General features: G+C 40.7%; 1 long non-coding RNA gene across 2 annotated transcripts in view; it reads left to right on the top strand.

The window, feature by feature from the left end:
* Window positions 1–20,807, top strand: part of LOC138108264 (uncharacterized) — a 33,614-nt gene that overhangs the window by 1,077 nt on the left and 11,730 nt on the right. The window contains exons 1-5 of one of the 2 annotated variants that reach the window (XR_011149921.1): window positions 389–599; window positions 717–805; window positions 5,203–5,306; window positions 7,425–7,525; window positions 11,210–11,343. This is a non-coding gene — a long non-coding RNA (uncharacterized lncRNA). Of the gene's footprint in view, window positions 1–388; window positions 600–716; window positions 806–5,202; window positions 5,307–7,424; window positions 7,526–11,209; window positions 11,344–20,807 lie in introns of those variants that run through there. The other variant, XR_011149920.1, reaches the window with a different exon arrangement.

Genomic DNA, 20,807 nt, shown 5'->3' with positions numbered 1-20,807 from the left:
ATGCAGCTGATAGTTAAGAGCTAGACTGTGATCAAAAAAGGACCGCACACAAAGACTAAATTTGTTGTGCACTTTGATAGCTTAAGTACAGAGCTGATTGTAAATGCAAAGGGTGAAACTCACTTCCTCCAAGCTCTGACAGGCTTGTATAGGTGGGGTTTTTCTTTGCTGTAGAAGGGACCCAGTTTTATCTAGTTACCTAGTAGTATCTGCTTTGCAGTGACACAGATGCAAAGTTTTCCATTAATCATGAAGCAGACTGTCAGGTTCACAGGTGTCTTCAAATAAGAATATGGTCACTAATTTTCAGCCATTTCCTTTCATTGAATTAATTCCCCATGTATTTCCCTTCCTCCCCTGTGGGTCTGCATACTTCAGACCTCTGCAATCCTGGCTGGCCAGCAGCTAAGGCATGACACGCAGACACTTGTCTCTTGAGAAGCAGGTCCAACTCCAGTCTACTCAAAGGCTCTTACTTGTTCATGTGAAACACAAGATATGGGTGTCCTCTGAGTAAAGCTTGTAGACTTTTTTAATTTCTGCTATTTGCCTGAGAGAGAAAAGGAGATCATTCCTACTGTCTTTCCCTTCAGATATGGGTAAGGCATGATGGAATTACGTAACATAAGAATGAGAAAGCTGTGGAGAAAAAGCTTTCCCTCCCTCTTTTCCCAACTTATTTCTAAAATAAATCTTCATTTACTCTCTATTTAAAGGATTTTGGAATGACCTGTCTATGAAAACTAGAACTCTATTTCCATGAGTGGTGGGAAAATGAAGCCTGGGATTTTAGATAACTTGTGAAGTAAGTATACGAGTCACCTCTTAATATGAAGCGTGGTGACCTTAGAAGACTAACGAGAGCATAGAGAAGTAAAAAGGTCTGGGAGGAGAACACAGGTTTGAAGGCCTGTAAGGCTGTGTTCAGGCTAGATCTGTTGTGTTACAACAAAAATTGTGTACTGGGGAAGGTAGGCTTGGATTTGCCTGCAGGTGTGGAGGAGTTACTTGGTTGCCCAAGCAGTGAGTCAGTCAGATGCCAACATCAAGTGAAGGAATGTTCTCCTTACGGAAGATTCAGTCATGTATCTAAGAGACAAGACTGGAACTCCTGCCTATGTAACACTGGATAAATCGCTTCCCATATTTTTTCTGTCAGTGCATGAATGGTGGGATTTGTGCTGATAATCTACAAAGGAAATGAAAGGGAAAAATTACTTGAGCAGCCCATGATAATCTTGGTCTGATAATCTCAAATTTGCTGCTTACATAAATTTTCCAGATTTCATATTCAGCTTATCTGTGACTAAAACTTATCTGTACTTGATCATTAATCACTAATGTATTCTTCCTGTAATAGTTGTGGATGCTGAAGGGTACCAGGAAAGTAGGAGACCGAGAAAGAATAGATAAACACTGCAGAAATATTTTAACTCTGGGCAGACTGGCAGCAATGAACTTTGTGCACTTGAGGAAGAAAAGATTTTATGCTTGAACTTCAAATCTGTCTTGGATGCTGCTTTCAGCATTTCAGTTACTCTTGAGGATTCCAGGTGTCTAGTTGAAAATAGAAAGTGTTCCCAGACATGGGTTTCTGTCTATATTCTGTGTTCCTGTACTCACAAGAAGAAGAAGAAGAAGAAAATTTCTTACAAAGGCAAGGCACTAGATGGAATATACAGTGTTGGGGTTTTTTAACATAGATTCATACAAGTTTTTGAAAGCCTCTTTGCTATGTTGTTTGTCTAATGATTATGTAGATACAACTGAAATTTCTCCAATTAATGTGATTCTTTTGTACTTCTTTGCTGTGTAACCTAATGTACACTGCTTTGCACTTTTTCACTAGAGGCAATACAGAGCAGTTGATGGAGAAACTGACTTCGACAAAATACCTTTAAATTTGACCTTGAAAGAGTTGCTAAAGGGAAAAATTGAAGCAGAGGGAGCACTGAGAACTAAACAGTGAGAGGGTCTTACGAATTCACGGTGTATGTGGTAGAGAGTGGTTACTGTTTTGCAGAACTGCATTACTTGAGAGATACAATTCTGCAATTTTATCAGCTATTCTTTGGTATTTTCATAAATCACAGCAATAGGAAATTATTAGTTGTACATGCCCTTGGCAGCCCCCCTGCATGCATCCCCTTACTGACTGTACCTGGAGCTGAGGAGCAAGCCTGCCTTGGGTGATGTGGTTATGCCTGATGTGCTTAAAATTAAGGAGTAGAAATCAGAGCGATGCTGAAGACTGCAGGGGTGACCACCACCTCACCCAGACTAGCCTGTGGCTCTTGCTGAGCTTGCGTATGCTGGATATTGGGCATCTATCAAAGCCTGTGGTAGTGCAAGGCAGAAGGAACAAGTTCTCCCACATGAAGAAAGAAAAGTGTTTGGCTGAAGGAAGAAATAAAGTACTGATCCCACAGTCTTTAAAGATAAACTCCTATGAAAGACTGAAGCGCTGATTATTTTTAGCGGGGGAGAGCCTAAGGGGAGGGCTTGTCAAATAGATTAAACCATTGTTAGGAGCAGAGAAGGATTCTCCTGCAGCACCTTCCTTTCCATCACACCTGCATCCTGATGTGAAATAAAAAGCCTGTGCGTGGTGGTGGGGGAATGTGGAGGAGGGAAAAGCTGCACTTGGGAGAGCTGAAGTGGTAGCAGTTAGTGATGGAGTCCTTGTTTCCTGTCACTGCTTTTACCCTATTAGCTTCTCTTATGCTGATTTCTTTCTGTTAACCCCAGGATAGCCTCTGAGAGTTGTTTATCATCCTGGGGCAAAATGATTCCAGCCTGCGCTCACCACTCTTTTTTCCTGCACGCAGTGTTGCTGATGTGTCTAAGTGTCCAGAAGAGCCTGAGGACAGAGTGGGAGGATGTTTTCTCATTTTTGTAATCTCTCTGGGCCTGTGACTCTTGCTCAGCGCTGTTCTATTCCCCCTGCTTCTCCCAGGCACCGAGGCTGTGAGAAGCAGTGCTGTCATGCTGCAGCAAACAAGGTGCTGTGCAGCTGCTGGGCATTCATCCGTGCTGGGCCAGGTGCTGTCTAGCCCTCCCTTTGGGAGCATGTGTTTGAACATTGTTCAGAGCAGTCTGGTCACGGTGGAGTGGCATGGGTGCACTGGGTAGGGCAGGGTATTATTCAATGCTGCCCTTTGCCAGCTAGGTTTTACTAATTTCCTTGTTCTGCTGCATGACTTATCTCCCAGACAGAAGGAAGGAAAGGCTGGGAGAGTGTGTTTGCCCCAGAGAAAGAAGGTATTTGGGACGACACCTGGAGGTTCAGCCAGGTGTTGTGACAGCAGAAGCTGGCTTTTTTTATCTAGAGCAAGAGTGTGAATATGTAAAGTGCCTTCAGAGACTAAAGGTTATGCTACAACCCCATCCGAGCCTTTCTTCTCTTCTACCTTTCTATTCAATTCTTTAGATCAGCCTTCTACAGAAGAACATCTTTTAGGTGGCAAGTCCATCACAGAAGACTTCTGTGACTCTTCAGTCCTGGTATCATTCTCTAGTTTTGTATTGCCCTACAAATCCTCTGCCTTAGGGTCTTTGAGTCTAGAAGAGGAGGCTTGTACATAAGACAGACCCATGTATTTACTAATAACTAAACTTTGGGGAAGAGGAATCAAAGAAATATATAAGCAGGTAATTCACGTGCAGACCTGTTCTTTTTAGAAGTCTATCTGCCTAAAAGTGGAATCTACTGGGACTCCCAGCTTTGAGTAGAGAGAAAGTAGGACTGAAGTCTGTCTCTTAATATTCTTTCTGAATACTTCAGGAAATGTGCCTTTAAGCCTACTCAGATGATCCCTCCTCCACAGTTTTAACAACTTCTTACATAACTGGTTAATCTGACTTTGGGAAGCTCTTGTACCATCACATGAAAACATTTTTATGTCTTGTCCTAAAGTATTCCTTCACTCTATTTTATAATCTGAAAGGAGAAATGAGACCCCCTCCGTAGCCTGTGAAGGGCCTGTTGATCCTAAGTGTGAAAACCCTTTCAAGAAGTGGTAGGTAAATGGCTGAGCTGTATGAAACTGAACTATGCTCTTTGCTGCCTGATGTAGGCAGCTTGTTTTTCAATTTAACTCCATGTTTTTACACAGAAAATTGCCTTCCAGTAATCAAAGAAACATTTAAAAGATTATATATACAATTTCAGGCATCTTCAAATCCATCACAGATGTCCTTTGGGTTTTGTGTGCTCAAGGGAAAGCTTTGGCTTTTAAAGATAGAAGAAACAGGAAGAAGATGAGAGATGAAAGGGGAGAGGCTGGTTGCTTTCAGAAATATGGGAATTATCAGACTGAGCCAGACTTAGACCATGTAATCTGGCTTGGATACATAGAGTGCAGAAGGGGACTCTAATTATCACTCAGCACACACTGGTGGAGTACATGTCTTCAGTCATGTAGGCTTCTGGTGTCTGCATAGCTGAACCATCTCCCTTTGGAGCTGGGATCCCTGCAAGCAGAACTAGAACTTAATTACTCTGCTGTTCCTCCTGGGAAGGGATCCACACACTGACGTCTGATATCAGTCTGAGCTAAGGGAGGAGCAGGGAGAGAGGAGCTGTTGCTTTACTGTGGAACAGCTGCATTTTGGGCTCAGTGCCAAAAGTGGGGGAGGAAAACTTCTGGAGGCCTGAAGAGGTAGAGAAAGGCAAATCCCTCCAGGTCTTAGGCTTCAAGAGACCAACGCTGTGTGTGGGCAGGAGCTGGGATGCTGTGTGGGAAAGATTTGCTGTTTCAGTAGGAGTTCCCTCCCAGGTCTTCATGCAAACCAAGTCCCCCAAATCCCAGACTTTATCACAGATCTAGGCTAGTACTCTGGGATGGGCTGCAGAGCTGCAGCCTCCACCCCTTTCCACCCACTGGCATCAGATACTGATAACCTCTGGATTTAAAGATGCACTGCTTTTGGCACAGAACTGAAACCAGCAGTGTGGCCATCTGAACCCCTCCTCGGTAGCATGAAGCAGCACAGTATGGGAAGCTTCTGCTCAGGCCACAGAACTTGGCAAGTCTATGTGGTGTAGCTGCCACAGCTCTCAGCCTTGCATGCTTTGTGCTCTGCTGGGTACAAGACAAGGACTTTCCAGGAAGGCTGGCAAATGTTGGGGTCAGTAATACTGGCAGCTGGCTGCCTGCTATGAAGTGAGAGCACAAAGACCATGTATTGTTTTTATTTTAGGGTGTTTGATATCAGAAAAGCACTTTGCAACACTGCACGCATGCCTGGGCTTCCAGTGACTTCATTTAGAAGTGTCCAGCCACACCTGGAGAGAGCTGTAAAGTGTGAGTTGGGATGACAGCATTTTTTGTAAACAATGGGATTTCCTGGGATTATGTTTGAGTGGTTGGCCCTCTTGGAAAGGGGGAGAACGTATTATGTCTCTGACAAAGTAATAAGAAGACTTTCTGCATTATGTAATTTATAAGGCCACTGGTTACCATTGAGCCAAAAACCTGCTTCAAATTGAATGGGTTAAGGTCATCCACGTGGTCCTGTTGAAGAAATTCAAATTGCATGGGATACAATTACATTAAAAACTGTAGTCAGTTTAAACCATGTCTCTGTCATTCTTATATTTGATAAGCATAAAAACACCCTGTAGTGAAACCAGCTAACTGTTTTCCTTGCCAGAATGTGTCATAGGATTTTGTTGTGACCAATCTAATGGCTTTTTCAATGTTTCACAGCTCTCTGGTATAATCTCTATAAAACCTTTTTTTCATTTTTTTTTATTTAAAATTTATCCTGACTGTCTGATCAGGACAGGAAAAATTCATCTTAATGAACCCTATAATGATTACAAAGCTACTCTGGCAAACCAATTTAATTTTCATGAATCTCATTGTTAGATGAATATATTAAAAAAATTAGTGTGGGTCCTCTTTGAAATTCTGCACACCCCAGGTATGCTCAGATTCCTAGAACTCTGCTTCCTTTGGAATTAAAACAGCAATTTATGCGCATAATGCTTAGCTCTTGTTCAGTGGCAGTGACCAGGTAAACCGTGCTGTTATAGGCCTGTTTGGTGGCATGTATAAGCTTTCTAATGTACACTTTAAATGTGATATCAGCAAATAATGTGTGTAGCTTTAAAACAAGCTTTGGCAAGCAATCAGTCTGCCAGCATTTGACTGGACTTTCAGTGAAGCAGAAACAGGAAAGTATACACTTCTTTAAATTTGCCCTGTCTGTTGGTGGAAATAGTCCTTGTGGTATTTGTCCAGTTGTGTTACTGAATCCAATCACTGCAGCAACTTACAGGCACCTTCATTAGCTGGAACCACTGGAGATAATTTCTGAAATTCTGAGAAGCGGTTTTAAGAAAAATGCTTTTTAAATAATCAGTCTCACTTGCCCCAGCGATTGTGGCTTCAGTGCATTGTGGCATGGCTGCTGTCAGCATCCATCCATGCTGACAGGCATCAGGAACTAGGAGATAACCAGGATCTGCCCATAATATTATTGGAAATTGGTACTCCCCAGCATATGCACTGTCCCATTCTAAGAAAGGCTGCCATTTTTGACCTCCTGAGGTTTTGCTGCTTCTAAAGTGGAGGGACTGAATTGTGCCATGGATGGAGTTCAAGTGATTCTTTGTTTTAAGCAGCCATTGGATCTCAGCAAACATCAAAGAATTTTGGGGTACCAGACATCACCTTTGCTGTCTGAGCTGTATCTTTTCTGGCATGGAATGGTAGACATAAAATCTTCTTCTCCAATATAGTGAAAGGAAGTATATTTTAGTTAAGGTTGGTATTGTCAGGAGATAACATTTGCTTGAAAATGAAGGTGTATTTTTCTAGCACAATATACTGTAATTTAAATCATTCACAATGCAATTTCTTCTGTGGTTCCAGTCTGTAAACTAAACCAGAATCTGACATTTTAGTTGGTGCATTCAGTTTCAAAGCATTGAATACTGCACATAATGTAAGCAAGAATTCTCATTTTCTTGCTTCATGTAATTTTCATAAATAGTGGTGCTACACCTCTTTTCTTCTCCATCTGAATAATGTCTCTGACTTTTTTTTTCCCTTCATCACTCTGGAAAAATACTGTATGTTGATGTTCACTATACTTGTCTCAGTTTACCTGTTTTCACTGTGCCAGGCAGATGAATGACTTAGTTTTGTCTTCTGAAACAGAAGCTTCCTGACGGAACTTGGAGTTCACTGCTTTGCTCTGTACCTAGATGTTCACTGAAGGGTAGTTTTCTTCCCTGAAAGCATCTTCTTTGGCTGTACCAAATTAATCATCATCAGTTTTGCCTTAAGGGGTTATGCCCTTCCTCACAGTAGGTTTAAACTTGAGTGTGGGGACATGATAGCAGAGTTCTAGGAATCTGAGCATACCTGGGATGTGCAGAAGGAGGCCTCTGAACATGGGCTTTGACTCAGCAGGAGATATGCTGCTCAGGGCACAGAAGAGCTGGCCAGAATCCCTGCTTTTACTCTTGCTTGGGAACTCACTGCAGAGAAATGGACTGACTGTCTCTCTTCAGGTAAGAAGACTGCCACTCAGTCCTGCCTTCCTGGCATGGGACCGTGGAGGCTAAATTCTCTTTCAGCCTGTGCAAGTCATGATTCTGCTCATTTGCTTCCCAAATCCACCCCAGCAGAAAGGAAGTAAAAAAGTAGCAAAATAAGCTAAAGAGAGCAGTGTAAAATTAAAATTAAAAGTGTAAAATTAAGACAAGTGAGAATGCGCAGCTTTAATGTGAATTTTAGTAAAATTCTGTGCCCTTCCTAGTATTTAAGAGTAGCATTTGCTTATATTTTAGTTTCCATGAATGGCGTGCAGTGGACATGACTGCTATGTCTCCTTGTGTACTTCTCAACTAAATAACTCTTTGAAGAAAGTGGTATATGAGTACAGGTTTCTTCAGCATGAAGTCACAAATTATCCTCTTTGCTAAAAGGAACTTTCTCTATGTGTTTTGACCCTTTCTCCCCCAAGTTTTTCAAGCGTAGGTTTTTCTTTCAGCCCCATCTGCTGTCCTTTTACCTCTTCCACTCTCTTCTCCAATGAGTCATTCGTTCTTAGTGCTACCTATTTGGATCTGGTGATTCATGTATATGCTCCCCTGCTGAATAACCAGCACGAGGCAGGAAAGTCTACCCACTGACTAGTGACTGCTTCTTTCCTACTTTGCCTTTTTCAGCTTTTAATGGAGAGAAGGGAGAAGAGTTATGTAGTGCCACCAAATTGAATGCCACTTTTACTCAGCTTTTGTGCAGGCTTTAAAGAATGTTAGAAAATAGTATGAGGAGTCAGAAACCTATCATGTTTAGACCATATCTAGAGGTTTCCTTTAGATCTGATTATCACTGTTATAGTCCACATTAACAAACTACATCATAATTTGGTCTGCTTGTTTTTTAAACCAAGGTTTGGCAGTCTTTTGTTTGTTTCCTGTGGTGACATTTGAGGAATTTCCACGTATGGCTGCACCATCTGAAAAAGATGCCAAGGCTAAAATGAACCTCATGTCACAAAGTTCACACTTTTCATAATGTGGATTTCTCCCACGTCGCTGCTCTGTTCAGTGCATGGTACAATGGATTTTTCTAGTAATGGTTTTGTGATGGTACAGGCTAGGGATAAACCAACTGGAAGCTGGGAGTGATTCCCAAGTCTTGTGTAAGGAGCTCTGTTCAAACTCTGTTTTGACTCCATTCATGAGTCAGGTTCCACATCTTTCTCTTCATGCTCAGGCTTTCAAGCTTCTAGAAGTAAGCTCAAGTGCATGGGCCTGAATGGGGTTTCGCCATGTTGCTGTCAGACAGTCATGAAATCAAAACTACAGAACCTGCCAAGGAAAGCAACCACCCCTAGATGGAAGCTGTGAATTTTTTGCAAGAGGAGTTGTCCCTCCAACTAATTCTTTACTTCAAAATCAGAAACCTCAAGTCCCTTCTGAATGGCATCAACCAAAATTTGGGCAGGGACAAAAGATGGGAGCTGCTGTGCCTTCAGGGAGATGGCTGTGACTTCCAGGCATTCTCTGCTCCTGAAAGATGGAAATTCCTGTTGTACCCAGAGGTGGTGTATAGCTTTGAGCATATGGAAGGTGGGAGCTTTTCACCTCTTGGAGAAGCAGTACATGATTTATCTCTAGTTCGGTAGGGAAAAAAATTCTGGCGTGCGTTTCTGGAAGGGTTGCTGGGCCCTGACCTCCTTTGACCTGATTTAATTGAGGATTTTTCCAAGCTTATTACATGGGATGTTCTTTGGCAGCACTGAGAAAACAAAGCAGGCTGATCACAAATTATCATTTACACGTGCACAGAACGAAACATAAAAATAGCTCTTTAAAAAAAAAAAATTCCTTTTCAGTGACATATAATAACCTTCCTTCAGTAACCTGCCATAGACCTCAAGATCTGCATGACAAAACATCTCAGCTTCCTCACTTTTACATCTTCCCAGACACATCCCTAACATGAGGCTGAAAAATGTAAAATATGCTCATCCATTTTTTTTTTCTTTTCTTTTCTTTAAACTACATTAGTGGTTCTACAGATGTACCCATTTTTTGTCTGCCTACCAGCAATGTCAGCCAATATTTACTGATACACCTGCTTTACCTTTGACATATTTCCACATATGAAATACATGGGACATATTAGCACATTTCCTCATATTTCAGGAAAAATTATCTATTGCATACACAAAGCATTTGCTTTTGAAGTATTAAACCTCAGGTTGCTGACCTGACAGCTACTTGCAGTGTAGTACACTTCATGACATAAATGAGTGAGACAACAGGATAGATTAAAAAGGAATGTCAGGTGAAATTATTTTTCCTTACTGTTTTTAGGCAAGATGTCATTTTTTTCAGAATATTATTCATTAAATGAAAAAAAAAGGTGGTTCCACACCCTGAGAAGTAATATTTCAAACTTCTCAATGAAAATGAAAACATATTACAATGTAACTGGCCTTGGTTTTACTTGAAGGAACTGTTGCAACTCATCACCTCCTTGACAACAGGTGTGTTTATTGGCTTAGGACAGTCAATAAGAAAATAAGTGACAGCAATTTTTATTGTCCCATAAAAATTTAAAAGTGATAAAGTCTCACAGTAACTCCCCTACTGTTAAGAGTTTTTCCATGTTTGAAAGCTAACAAGACTAAAGACTTTCCCCTTTATGAAATGTTATTAGCTACAATAATTTGCCCAATCTGTGGAACAAAAAACCACTGATGACTTAACAGCTCTTAGGGTTCATTGCAGGATTTGCTTTGGTTTTCTTATTTAGGAGGTATCTACATCTGCCCTAAGATAACTGCATACTGTCTGTTGACATCAGCAGCATTCCTAAGTGTCAGGGAAGGACACTAAACTATAATTAATTGGCTGACGTTGCTAAAGACTCATATGTGAGCTGGTTATTTTCCTTTTATTTTCCAGTTTTTTGCCATCTCCTGTTTTCTGTTTGGCTGCTTCATGTTTATGGTATAGGAAGAAACAGGTAAAGAATCACATACCTAGGATCAATGTGAGATCCAAAAGAGATATAGAAATGGGAAAACTTGCATGAATATGAGGCTTATGTATTGCCAATCAAGCTCCATAATTTTACCAACAAATTCTAAATTTCAACCAAATTCAGCAGAAGTAGAAACTTCTAAGATGATAAGTCCCTAAAAAATGTCATGAAAATTCATTGGGAGGAAGAAGACAAAGGAAAAGTTTGAGTTCAGTCCTTATCTTACTTCTATGATATGCAAGTGTTGCTGTCAGCACTCAATGCTCTAAATCAGCCGTGACCTGTGCTGCCCCTTGCCCAGTTAAACAGGTAATATGTATGGCAGGGAAATAGAAGTGTTATGAAAATCAGGGCTAGAACATGGAATACGGGATGTTGAGAAACTAGGATCATTACTATGGAAGAGATTCTGGGGATATAAGAGCAATCTGATGGTACAGTGGCAGCTTTGATTAGTATCACGGGGAAATAAAAGTCTTTAGTGACCGTACGGATATGCAGGAGACATGAGTGCTGTCTGGATAGCAGCTTGGATCTGTAATACTCTTTTCTTCTTTGCACGTTTACCCCCTTAATCACCCCACCCCCTTATCTTTTTTCTCCCTCCTCTGCTTGACAAGCTTCCTCACATCACAGCCAAGGTAGTCATAAGTCAGCTGACAAATGAGGAATGAATAATTTCCTTCCCCTAGGGGCACTAGCACGTCACTGCTATGAAACACTTGGGTCACCTGTCTTCCCAGCAAGAGAACAGCAAGGACACCGTGTAACCCAACAACTTCAGTGTGTCTCCTCCCTTTGGAAGAGCCACTACAGTGGCTACAAGGTCGGGTGATTTATACTCTTAGTGAGTTCTCCTAGCTTTTACCTGCAAGATTGTTTTTCCAAGTAAAGTTTTCTCACAAAATTCGTGTTTTCAGATACCTCTATAGAACCCTAGGTTTTTTTCTGAAATGCTGCAACTCTTCTGGGCTGATAATTGCATAGGCATTAGATATCAACAGCTCCAAAACTATATGAATTTTTAGAAACAAAATAAAATACAGAATCACAAAGGAGTATTAAAGTGAAGTGAAAGGAGAGTTCTGAACAGAGCACAAGATCACAGCAAGGCTGGTAAATGCAAGGCTGGCCTTGAGATGACCCATCTTTGAGATGTCAATTTGTCATTCTGTGCCCAGTTTCACCTACTTAGAAAGAGGTTAGCACTCCCATCTCATCTTTTCAGAGCATTTTGTGATGCACAGCTAGAAGGCACTGTAGAAATATAAATGACTGTTTGGGAAGTAGTACAGTTCTGTTACCATCTATTCAGCTCCTGGGAGAGTGCACCGAGGTCTCTTAAGAGAAAATGGAGTTCATGTCAGCAGTTGGATGAAATAAAGAAAGAAAATAATGGCAGAGATGGATGCGGTGAAGAGGGAAGTATGCAAGGTATAAAGAAAAACATGGGTGAGTGGCATCTGCCTGAGAAAAAGAAGTTGGAAGTGGGTGAGGGAGGGCAGTACAAATGGAAGGGGTGTACTCACCCAGTGGTACTGTCCTTGCTGAAATGCAAATGTGAAGCTGCATCTGAATGCAGACATGGTGCCAGCCCTTGTCACAGAGAGGAGGCTCCAAGTTTATCACCTACTGGTATCTCGTGTACTCCATGGCTGACATGCAGCTCATGTGCCCTGAAACAAAAAAATTGTTTTACAGCCTTAGGCTGCTCCTATAACACAGTGAATTTGACACAAATCTGTTCCAGTGTGACCAAGCTGGAGCAAGTAAGCAACAGCACTTGTTTTCCTGCCTCTGTAAACTCATCCTGCTTTCTGTCTCTGACTTACCCAGTAGAAACAAGATAATTAAAAAATGGCCCTAAACTATAGTCCCTGAGATTCATGACAGACCCTAAGAGAATTTCCTCCATGTAAGCTGAGGTGATTTAGAGAGATTGCCTTTCCTTAACTAAAAGTGTTTTAAGAATGTGTTAACAGCATATAAATTAAAAAGGGATTGAAAGCTGGAGCTTTAACACCAACGGCACAGGAGGACAAGTCAGTGCAAGATCAGGGAGTTGTGGAAGTAAAATCAAAGCAATGTCAGACTGATTAAGAATAAACCACATCAGAAGTGTAACTGGTAAGAGTCTTAATCATTCAGAGTCAAATAAATGCGGGAATATGGTATTCTTTAACACCACTGCTTGGAGAGATTTTTCTGACCAGGTTCAGAATGGAAGAAAGTCCAGTATAATAGGCTGTGGTCCTCAGTAGAAACATGAAGACTGGACTTCTCTGGGCTTAATGGGAACGTATATGAGATGTCTAGTGGCTGATATGTAGTTCACTCACCTATAGCATGTGTTCTTTCTTTTTTAATTTAAGTTTCTCTTTGCATCTGTTGCAGGAAGTGTCTTAACTACAGCAGTGAAGTAGCTTTTATTTGTATTTTTCTTGTTTCATTCTATTCCATAGAGGGCTGTGTTGTCAAGGAGCTCAAAACCTGTGCTCCACTTCTTTCAGTATGGAGAACACTTCTGTTTGCTGGGCTGGCAGCTGCTGTGTAAGCTTTTCAGTCCTTTTTAATTACTCTGCCTCCCGTAGAAAGCTACTGTGAATTAGTTCTTTGGGGCTCATTATCCAGACTCCTTTACCACCCTTGAGAAGGAACAAGAGGTACTGAAGAAAGCCCAAGGGGATATCCCTTGCTTAATGATTCTCTGCTGTGCCTGTAGAGTCACAGTGCCAAGAGGAGGATGGAAGGGTCATGGCTGGGATGTATTGTGCTCTGGATGATAGTGCATGAGAATGGATCAGAGCAGCTATGAAACTGCTTTGTAAGACACTGGAAGTCAAGTTGGCTCTGAATGATACCAGGAAACAGAACAATAAGGACACTGACAACTTCCTTTACCCATGTCCTTACTTAGACTGCAGTGCTGAAGTCACTGACAACTGAAAGATTGGTAACTAGAATGAGGAAGGAAAAAGTCCAGTATCTCTGCTTTTTCATGCTGTTTTCTCTGATTGCAGAGAATCTGACCTTAAGCAGCATGACAAGGCAGGGAGGCAGGGCTCTTCACAAGCAGGAGTCACCCTAATCAATAGAAAAGGAATGTGATTGTGTGCCCTTGTACTTCCATCCATGGATTTAACTTACCCAGACGCTGCAGATTTAGAGTGAAGAGCTATCAACTGAGATTTTGAATGGCGGTGTTTACCCCTCTTGCTCAGCAGATGTGGGAGCAACAAAGATCCTAAATTTTACAACAGAAAAAGAATTCTTCCCTGTTCTGCTTTGTAGTTGCTGCATGCTGATTCGAAACCTGCTGAAAAAGTTTTATAAGGCTCTTCTCCCTCATTAACAGAATCATTTTAGGTGCAGGAGATAGCAGGAAACAAAGCACAATAAATGCTGAAGCTTCAAACTCAACCCAAACCTCTCTGTAGACTGGAGGTGCATGCTACTATTCCAGGTTTTTACTTCATTAAAACTCCAGGGATTTGGACTCATTAAACCTGCTAATCCCAGGATTACTTTTTAATTGCAGTTTTTAACTCATCTGTTGTACTACCTGTTGCTCCATCGAAGTTGTGCTCACAAGGAAAAGCATGAGAAAAGGAACCAAGGGAAATTTGTTTCTGTGGTCAGTCACTGCCTGGAGCTCTCTCACTGGCTTTTAACTATCTTGTGAAAGCATGACTGAAACAGATTGTAACAGTTACATCTGAATAGATTAGGCTGTGAACATCTTTATGAAGATATGGAGGTTCTCTTACAGGTACAGTGTGTTCTTGCAGCTAGCTGCATCAATGTGAAGAGTGCAGAGAGGCACACCAGCTGTGCACAACTGCACCACATTCAGCAGCAGAGCATTTGAATATGAACAAGACTCTCATTTTGGTCTCAGTCCTTTCCTTCTCTCCCTGTTGAATGAATAAATCTGCTTCGTTGCTGTTTATGTGATACAAGTGGGTGAGAATTAGCAGTTTGGAATTACTGGTTTGGGTTATTAACTCGGGTTCATGAATAAGCAGAATGACCGCTGCCAGGGAATCATGCATTAATTATCCTTGAGCCATGCTGATGAAAGAGTGATAGAGAAACAGCAAATATACTAACAGTTTTTGACTACTGTTTTATTATTATTAGAATTGCTAAAAGGAGAAAATTGGGAAAAACTCCTTTTCCTGTCTGCTTCTGGACTGTGCAGGGGGCTGCAATTCAGGCACCTCCTCTAGAGTATGAATGACAGATGTGTTGTAGATATTATTTTTCTGTTGTGATCATTACTAGCCACTCAAAACATACTTCTGGCTCCCCTGTGGAGAGAACAGATCCACTGTGATGTCTCTTGCCCTGGACATCCACTTGGCCCCCATAAAACTGTAACTGTGGCTGTTCATCTTGGTGCCAGCTCTGGTAATGAAGCAGTTAAGCGAGACCTGCAGAAAACCCCAGAGAAATGCACTGATTAAACACTTTAGTTTTATCTTCTACTGTTCTTCTTGCCTGGTCTTTTTCACCTTCTTCCGGCCTTGGCAGTGTGTGCTCTTGTGTTTTTTTGAAAAAGCTGGATGGGAAATTAGTAAACACTTTATTTGGTTCAACATATGTTAAGGAAGTGGAAACAGCTGGGGGCCAAAGGGAGAATGTGGCTGGCAAGGCAGGTTGTTATTTTTATACAGGGCTGTTAAGTTAGGTCCCTTTGTGTAGAGATGTCATTCCACTTGGCCCAGTTTTACCTTGATGCCTCCTATTAATCCTCTTGCCTTTGAGCATTTTGTCTTAGTAGTTTACACACCTGCATGTTCATGTATTGTGATCCATTGCAGCTTCTCCTTATCTCTCCCTTTCCTCAGCACTTTTCTCTTCCTTTTCCTCTCTTGCAGCAGTTGCCACTCCTACAGATACTGGGGGCAATGGGAGGGGTCTGGCCCAGTTTTGTCTGTCACCTTCTCAGCCCTTCCTCTTCCCAAGGGCAAGAGAGCCTAGGGTGAAAGCTAGTCTGAAGGAAAAGAGCCAGCCAGCTTCTGCCAAGTTTGAAGAGACAGACCAAGGATGAGTTGAGAGAAAATTATTAGGCAGGGGAGAGGATGGGATTTCCATGGCGCCCAGAGAGATGGTCTAATTTCAGTAATTTGCATGAAGTCCTAATGAGACAGGACTTAAAACTTCAATCATATGTGTAATATTTTCTACTCTGTATTATTATCTATAATTATGCATATGTATTGCTTTATTATATATTCTAGAGGGATAGGTGATAGAGCAGGAACTCATAACCACCTATTTTGTGGCAGGAGAGAGCCTTAAGTTATTCCATTAGGAAAACAGAGATGTTACTCTGTTAGAAGAGAAAAAAATAATGTAGTAAGTGGTGCTGTATCAAGGCAAAGAATAAAATTGTCTCCTTTTTGCCTATCCTTTCCCTGTATGTTTCAAAAATTCAAGTCTATTGCCGCTTATTTCCAGTAATTTGGCCGAGCAGACTGGCACATTTTTGTATGTCACATGGAGATCTTGCATAATGTGGGTGAAGCAAGCAGATATAGTTGGGCTTTGATTATACCAAGGCCACTTTATATGGCTACAGGGATCACTCTTGGTGGTTTTATTCCAACATCAAAGACCAAGGCCATTCAGTTATTTCTTCCTGGTTTGCTAAGGAAAGTGATTTAGTGGCAGAGCTCTTATTGCTGTTTTGTTACTGTTATGTACAAACACAGAAAAATTCCTGGGAACTGAAAAACACTTCCAAGCAAAATATGATTTTGATTATTGGCTTATCTGTGAGAGCATTGTAGTCTAATTCCTATGTCAAAGATCACATAAGGCTTATTCAGAGTCAGCATGGCAAGACCTAATTTTTTTTTGCATCATTGACTCTCCAACAGGAGCTCAGCAGCCTTATGCAGAGAGTAGAAATGAGGCCCAGAGCCTCCTCTCTGACTCTTGCCATAGGAATCTTTAAAACAGCCTTAATTCTGATAAACTCCCTGACATAATTTCAAACTGTTCTATTAAGTGTGTCAGTAACACTATTTCTCAGAATCCATTTTTATGTCTTCTAAAAGTTTATTTGTTGAAATATATTTAGTATCTTCTAAAGCTCAGTAACAAAATTGCTGGTTTTATGTATTTTATGTGCAAGACAGGATAGCCTTTTGATTATGCAGTACCATTAAGTGAATATAGGAACATTAAGCCTAATAGACATATCAGTTGCTTTACCTGTTTTTTTTTTTTATTAACTCTTTTGAAGTGATTACTTGTTATGTATTTATCATATGCAATAAAATGCTCCAAGGGCAAAGAGCAAATATGTTAATCTAGTATAATAAGTAAAGCTAGTATCAGTTAGCTTGCCACTGCTTTCTCCCATTAAGCTGGCATGGATCTTAGCCCTGGTTGCTGCACTTTTTTTAAAATGTTTTTTTTAAAGATCCTAGGTTGCAGACATGCTTTCGTCAGTAATGATAAGCTGTTGATATTGATGCTGGCTAATTGCTTCATTTCTACAATCAGATGTTTTCCATTTTAGAATCCTTTGATTTCCTATCAGTCAGATGGTAAAAAGAAGAGAGAGGTTCCGTAATAAAACTTTCAAAGAACAAACAGAAAATAAAATCTATTTAGAGTCTAACAATAAAATTCTTGCCTTCTTTTTAGTTCAAAGGGACAAATTACCAGCAGCCTCTGAAAACCAGAACATGTACGAGACTTTATCATAGCCAACGATTTCAGGAAATATTGACAGATCCAGTTCTGAGGCAGAATTTCCTGCTTCCTGCCTTGATGGATAAAATACTGACACACACAAATTCATCTGTTCATTTTGAATATGTGCTGACAGAAGCAGTCTGACTTTCAGAGCAGTATACACTCCAGGTGTACATACTCGGGATGTCCCTGGCTACAGAGATCAAGACTCTTGCATCCTGTTTAACATCCCGGGGGATTTACTAGAGGAAAACATAAGCTGTCATGGAGTCGTGATGGCAGTGGTATGAAGGTGACACCCAGTGTGCTTGCAGGAGAAGGAGCATTGTCTCCTGCCAGGCTTCAGGACATTTCTGTCTGGATGAAGAGAAGTTGGCTCAGTGGCTAAACTTTAACAGCAGTAATTCAAAGTGGTTTCTGTCACTTTCTTTACATTTCTGCTCATTTTTTGCTGTCTCCTTCCTTTTGGTATTCTTTCTAGAGAGACTATACGAAAAACCTTTCAAAGGAAAAAATCTAAACCTGACCTGACTGTGCCAGCATAATATGCCTAAAAGTTTGGGGGTTTTTTTTGTTTGGTTTTGTTGTTGTTGTTGTTGTTGTTGTTTTGTTTTGTTTTTGTTTTTGTTTTTTTTCCTGTTGTAATTCAAACAGTTTCAACTAGTCCTACAACTATCAGCCAACTTTTTAGTACCAAAAGACTTTGGGGTTTTCAGTGATTTGGAGCCAGTAGCATTGGTCACACTTACCAGACTGTTTCACCCTAAGCTGTCACAACTCACAGCAGTTACTGCATGTTGGAATGATGGACCTATCGGTGGAAACTAATGGTTAAAGCTGAAGAGAACAGACAAGGCGAGAGATCTCTCAGGAGCATTTTCTGTCTGTAGGCCTTTAGAAACCTTGATTTATAGGTAGCAATACATTGGCATTTAAGCTGTCTAGACATAGGTGCCTACTTTGAATTAATTTTATGGGAGTTATGCCCAGGGGTGCTTTCCAAGTGCCAAAATGCCATAAAAAATGTGCTATGATTATCTTTTGGGGGCCGCTAAAATAAATAGTTTGTTCAGATATTGTGCTGACAAAAACAGTATTAAAAAAAACCAACTAGATAGAATTTGATAAAGTAATATACAGCAAATGCAGTTGCATACATGAGGGGATTTCATACTAGAGGAGTATGGTTCTAGCCATCAGCACAATGGGAGTGAAAACTTCTGCGAGAAGATAACAATAAAGAAGCAGCAAAAGTTTGGGGTAGGGCTGTGGTTGTTGGCATTTAATGCACTTCTAAGCTGTGCATCTGAAAGCCATTCAAAAGGCCTAACTTGCATAAGAGTGCCAGGAAACCCTGCTTTATTTGTAGACATCCTGGGCAGCTGTTGTCAGACTATAAAGAAGAAGTAGAGAAGGCAGAGAAAGGAAAAAGAAAAATGGATGTTTTGGTGACAAATCTGTCCTCTTCTGCTTCTGAAACATTGCAAGCTTAAGGAGACTTCAAATAGCTAAAAAGTTGTAATTAGAGCCTTCTTCTGAAACTTGAATTTGTTTCCCTGACACTTTGCAGGAAAGTTCCTGTTTTTCTGTTGTTTCCTGTGGCATAAACATTTATTTTAAATTTCTTTTGTCATCTGGGGAGATGCTGTCTGGAGGAGACATGCTTTCACGTGACATTCTTCCTTCCCACTGCTGTTTTTGTGGCCTCAAAGGCAAATGCAGGATATTCCTCTTCCAGTTCCTTCAGTGCCTCTCCTTATTCCAGTGTCTCTGATCAATCACTTTTCAGTGATGTCAGCATTTTTGAAGAGCTGATATAACTGCATGAAAGAAATGTAGAACAGACTGACATTGAATTTCCTAGAAAAGGCTGAAGCATTCTTCAAGCTTGTATAGATTACAGAGGATTTGAATAATAACAGAAGAAAAGTATTGTAGTACTGTAATGTAAGTATGATTCAGTTGATAATAAAATGAGATGGGGATGAACATCAGATTGACATAATTTATCTAGACCCCTTGGGGTCAGGAACAAGTTTGGCAAAATCCTCAGAAGGCTTTTTATCAATTGTGGCAATCCAGATAAAATTGATCCCCTCTGTGCATAGCCTTGATCTGTACTATTTCTCATGTCCCTTCCTTGCTGTACTTCTGTGACAACTATATGACTCAAGTGGCTAGGCAGGTGATACCCTGTATCAACACTAAGAATTAGAAAGGTGGGAGAACTTCAATTAGCTGCTGGTGCGCACTGATAATCATATTTAAGGTTCTGTGTTGCCTTCTGCACATCATTTCTTTATGGCTACACAGCACTGATCTGGACTGAGCAGTCCAGTGGATAAACTGTGCTAACAAAGTGTTAATGGGGAAAGTCTCAAAAGTTAATAGACTGGGAACGGCAGAGAATCCATTTTAAAATTAGCACACAGGTATATTACTACAAGAAGTGCTTGGCCTGATTTACCACATGACCTACCGACTTATGACCACATGGTTAAACAATGCTGGATGATCTATCTCAGCTTTTTAATTGTTGCAGTAAATCATTTAAATAAACCTTCAGAAACACGGGTGAGAAGGAAGGAGTTGCTTGGTTGAGAGTCTTATAACCTCAAAAAACGTGAGAATGACATGAAGAATCCTATCTTTTGAGATGACTCATAAAGTCCGCTTTATTTAGGATTAATGAGGGAAGTGCTTTCTGAAGGCTGTTACTGATAAAAGCACAGAGGTTTCTGTTCATCAGGGCAGAAAACAGGAGGCAGGTGTGTGTGTGTGCTTTACTTTGAAGAAATGGGCAGGAATTATACTTAAAAATCATATGGGTTTATCTCCTGCTAGGAATTTCATGTCACTAGTTGACCTCGGCCTTCATTCAGTAATGCTCTTTCTTCTGTAATGCTGTAAATGACTCTAAAATTGGTTTTCTTCAGCATCCTGTGAAGGAGAGAAGGTAGAAAGGAAATTTGAATAGTCAAGTCACTTATGTAGCAAACAGAAAAAAGGTAGGAGAGGTTTTAGACAGGTGTGTCCATGATCAATTAAAAAAAGATACGTTAGAAGGGCTAGTGATCCAGTGATTTGTTGTAAATTAATTAGCCCCTATGGGTAATTAACTTCTTTGTACAAAGATCTATATTTCAATAGAAAGAGATGCAGTCTGTAGAACAGTGCATTTTGTTTGTGATGCACTTATCTTGCAACTGTTTACTCCATTATTGCATCAAGACTGTGATTAGGAGGAAAGGTTTTATCTTGTCTCAGTGAAGGTTTCAGTATACAGCTTTGGTTGTTGGCAAACCAGCCTGTGAGATACCTAAGAAATATTGGTTATTTGAGAAATCTGGCTTCTCCTTTCCTCAAGCAGCCTTCATCATATTCCCTTCCTCCTCCTGACCAGAGAATTGTCAGCATGTTAGCTTGCCATCCTAACTATGGAAATTTTCTTTGTGTCTCTCACCATGAACCAGATCTTCTGTCCAGGTTAAGGACAGCTGATGAGATCACAAACCAACCAAAAATATTGTCTGTAAAGATATTTTCTTAGGCCCTGGCATTCCTATAGAGTTTACAGCA

This window comes from Aphelocoma coerulescens, chromosome 3, assembly GCF_041296385.1.
Source record: "Aphelocoma coerulescens isolate FSJ_1873_10779 chromosome 3, UR_Acoe_1.0, whole genome shotgun sequence".
Classification (NCBI taxonomy): Eukaryota; Metazoa; Chordata; class Aves; order Passeriformes; family Corvidae; genus Aphelocoma; species Aphelocoma coerulescens.
Note: the sequence above shows the minus strand (reverse complement) of the source record. Positions and strands in the feature narration are given on the sequence as shown.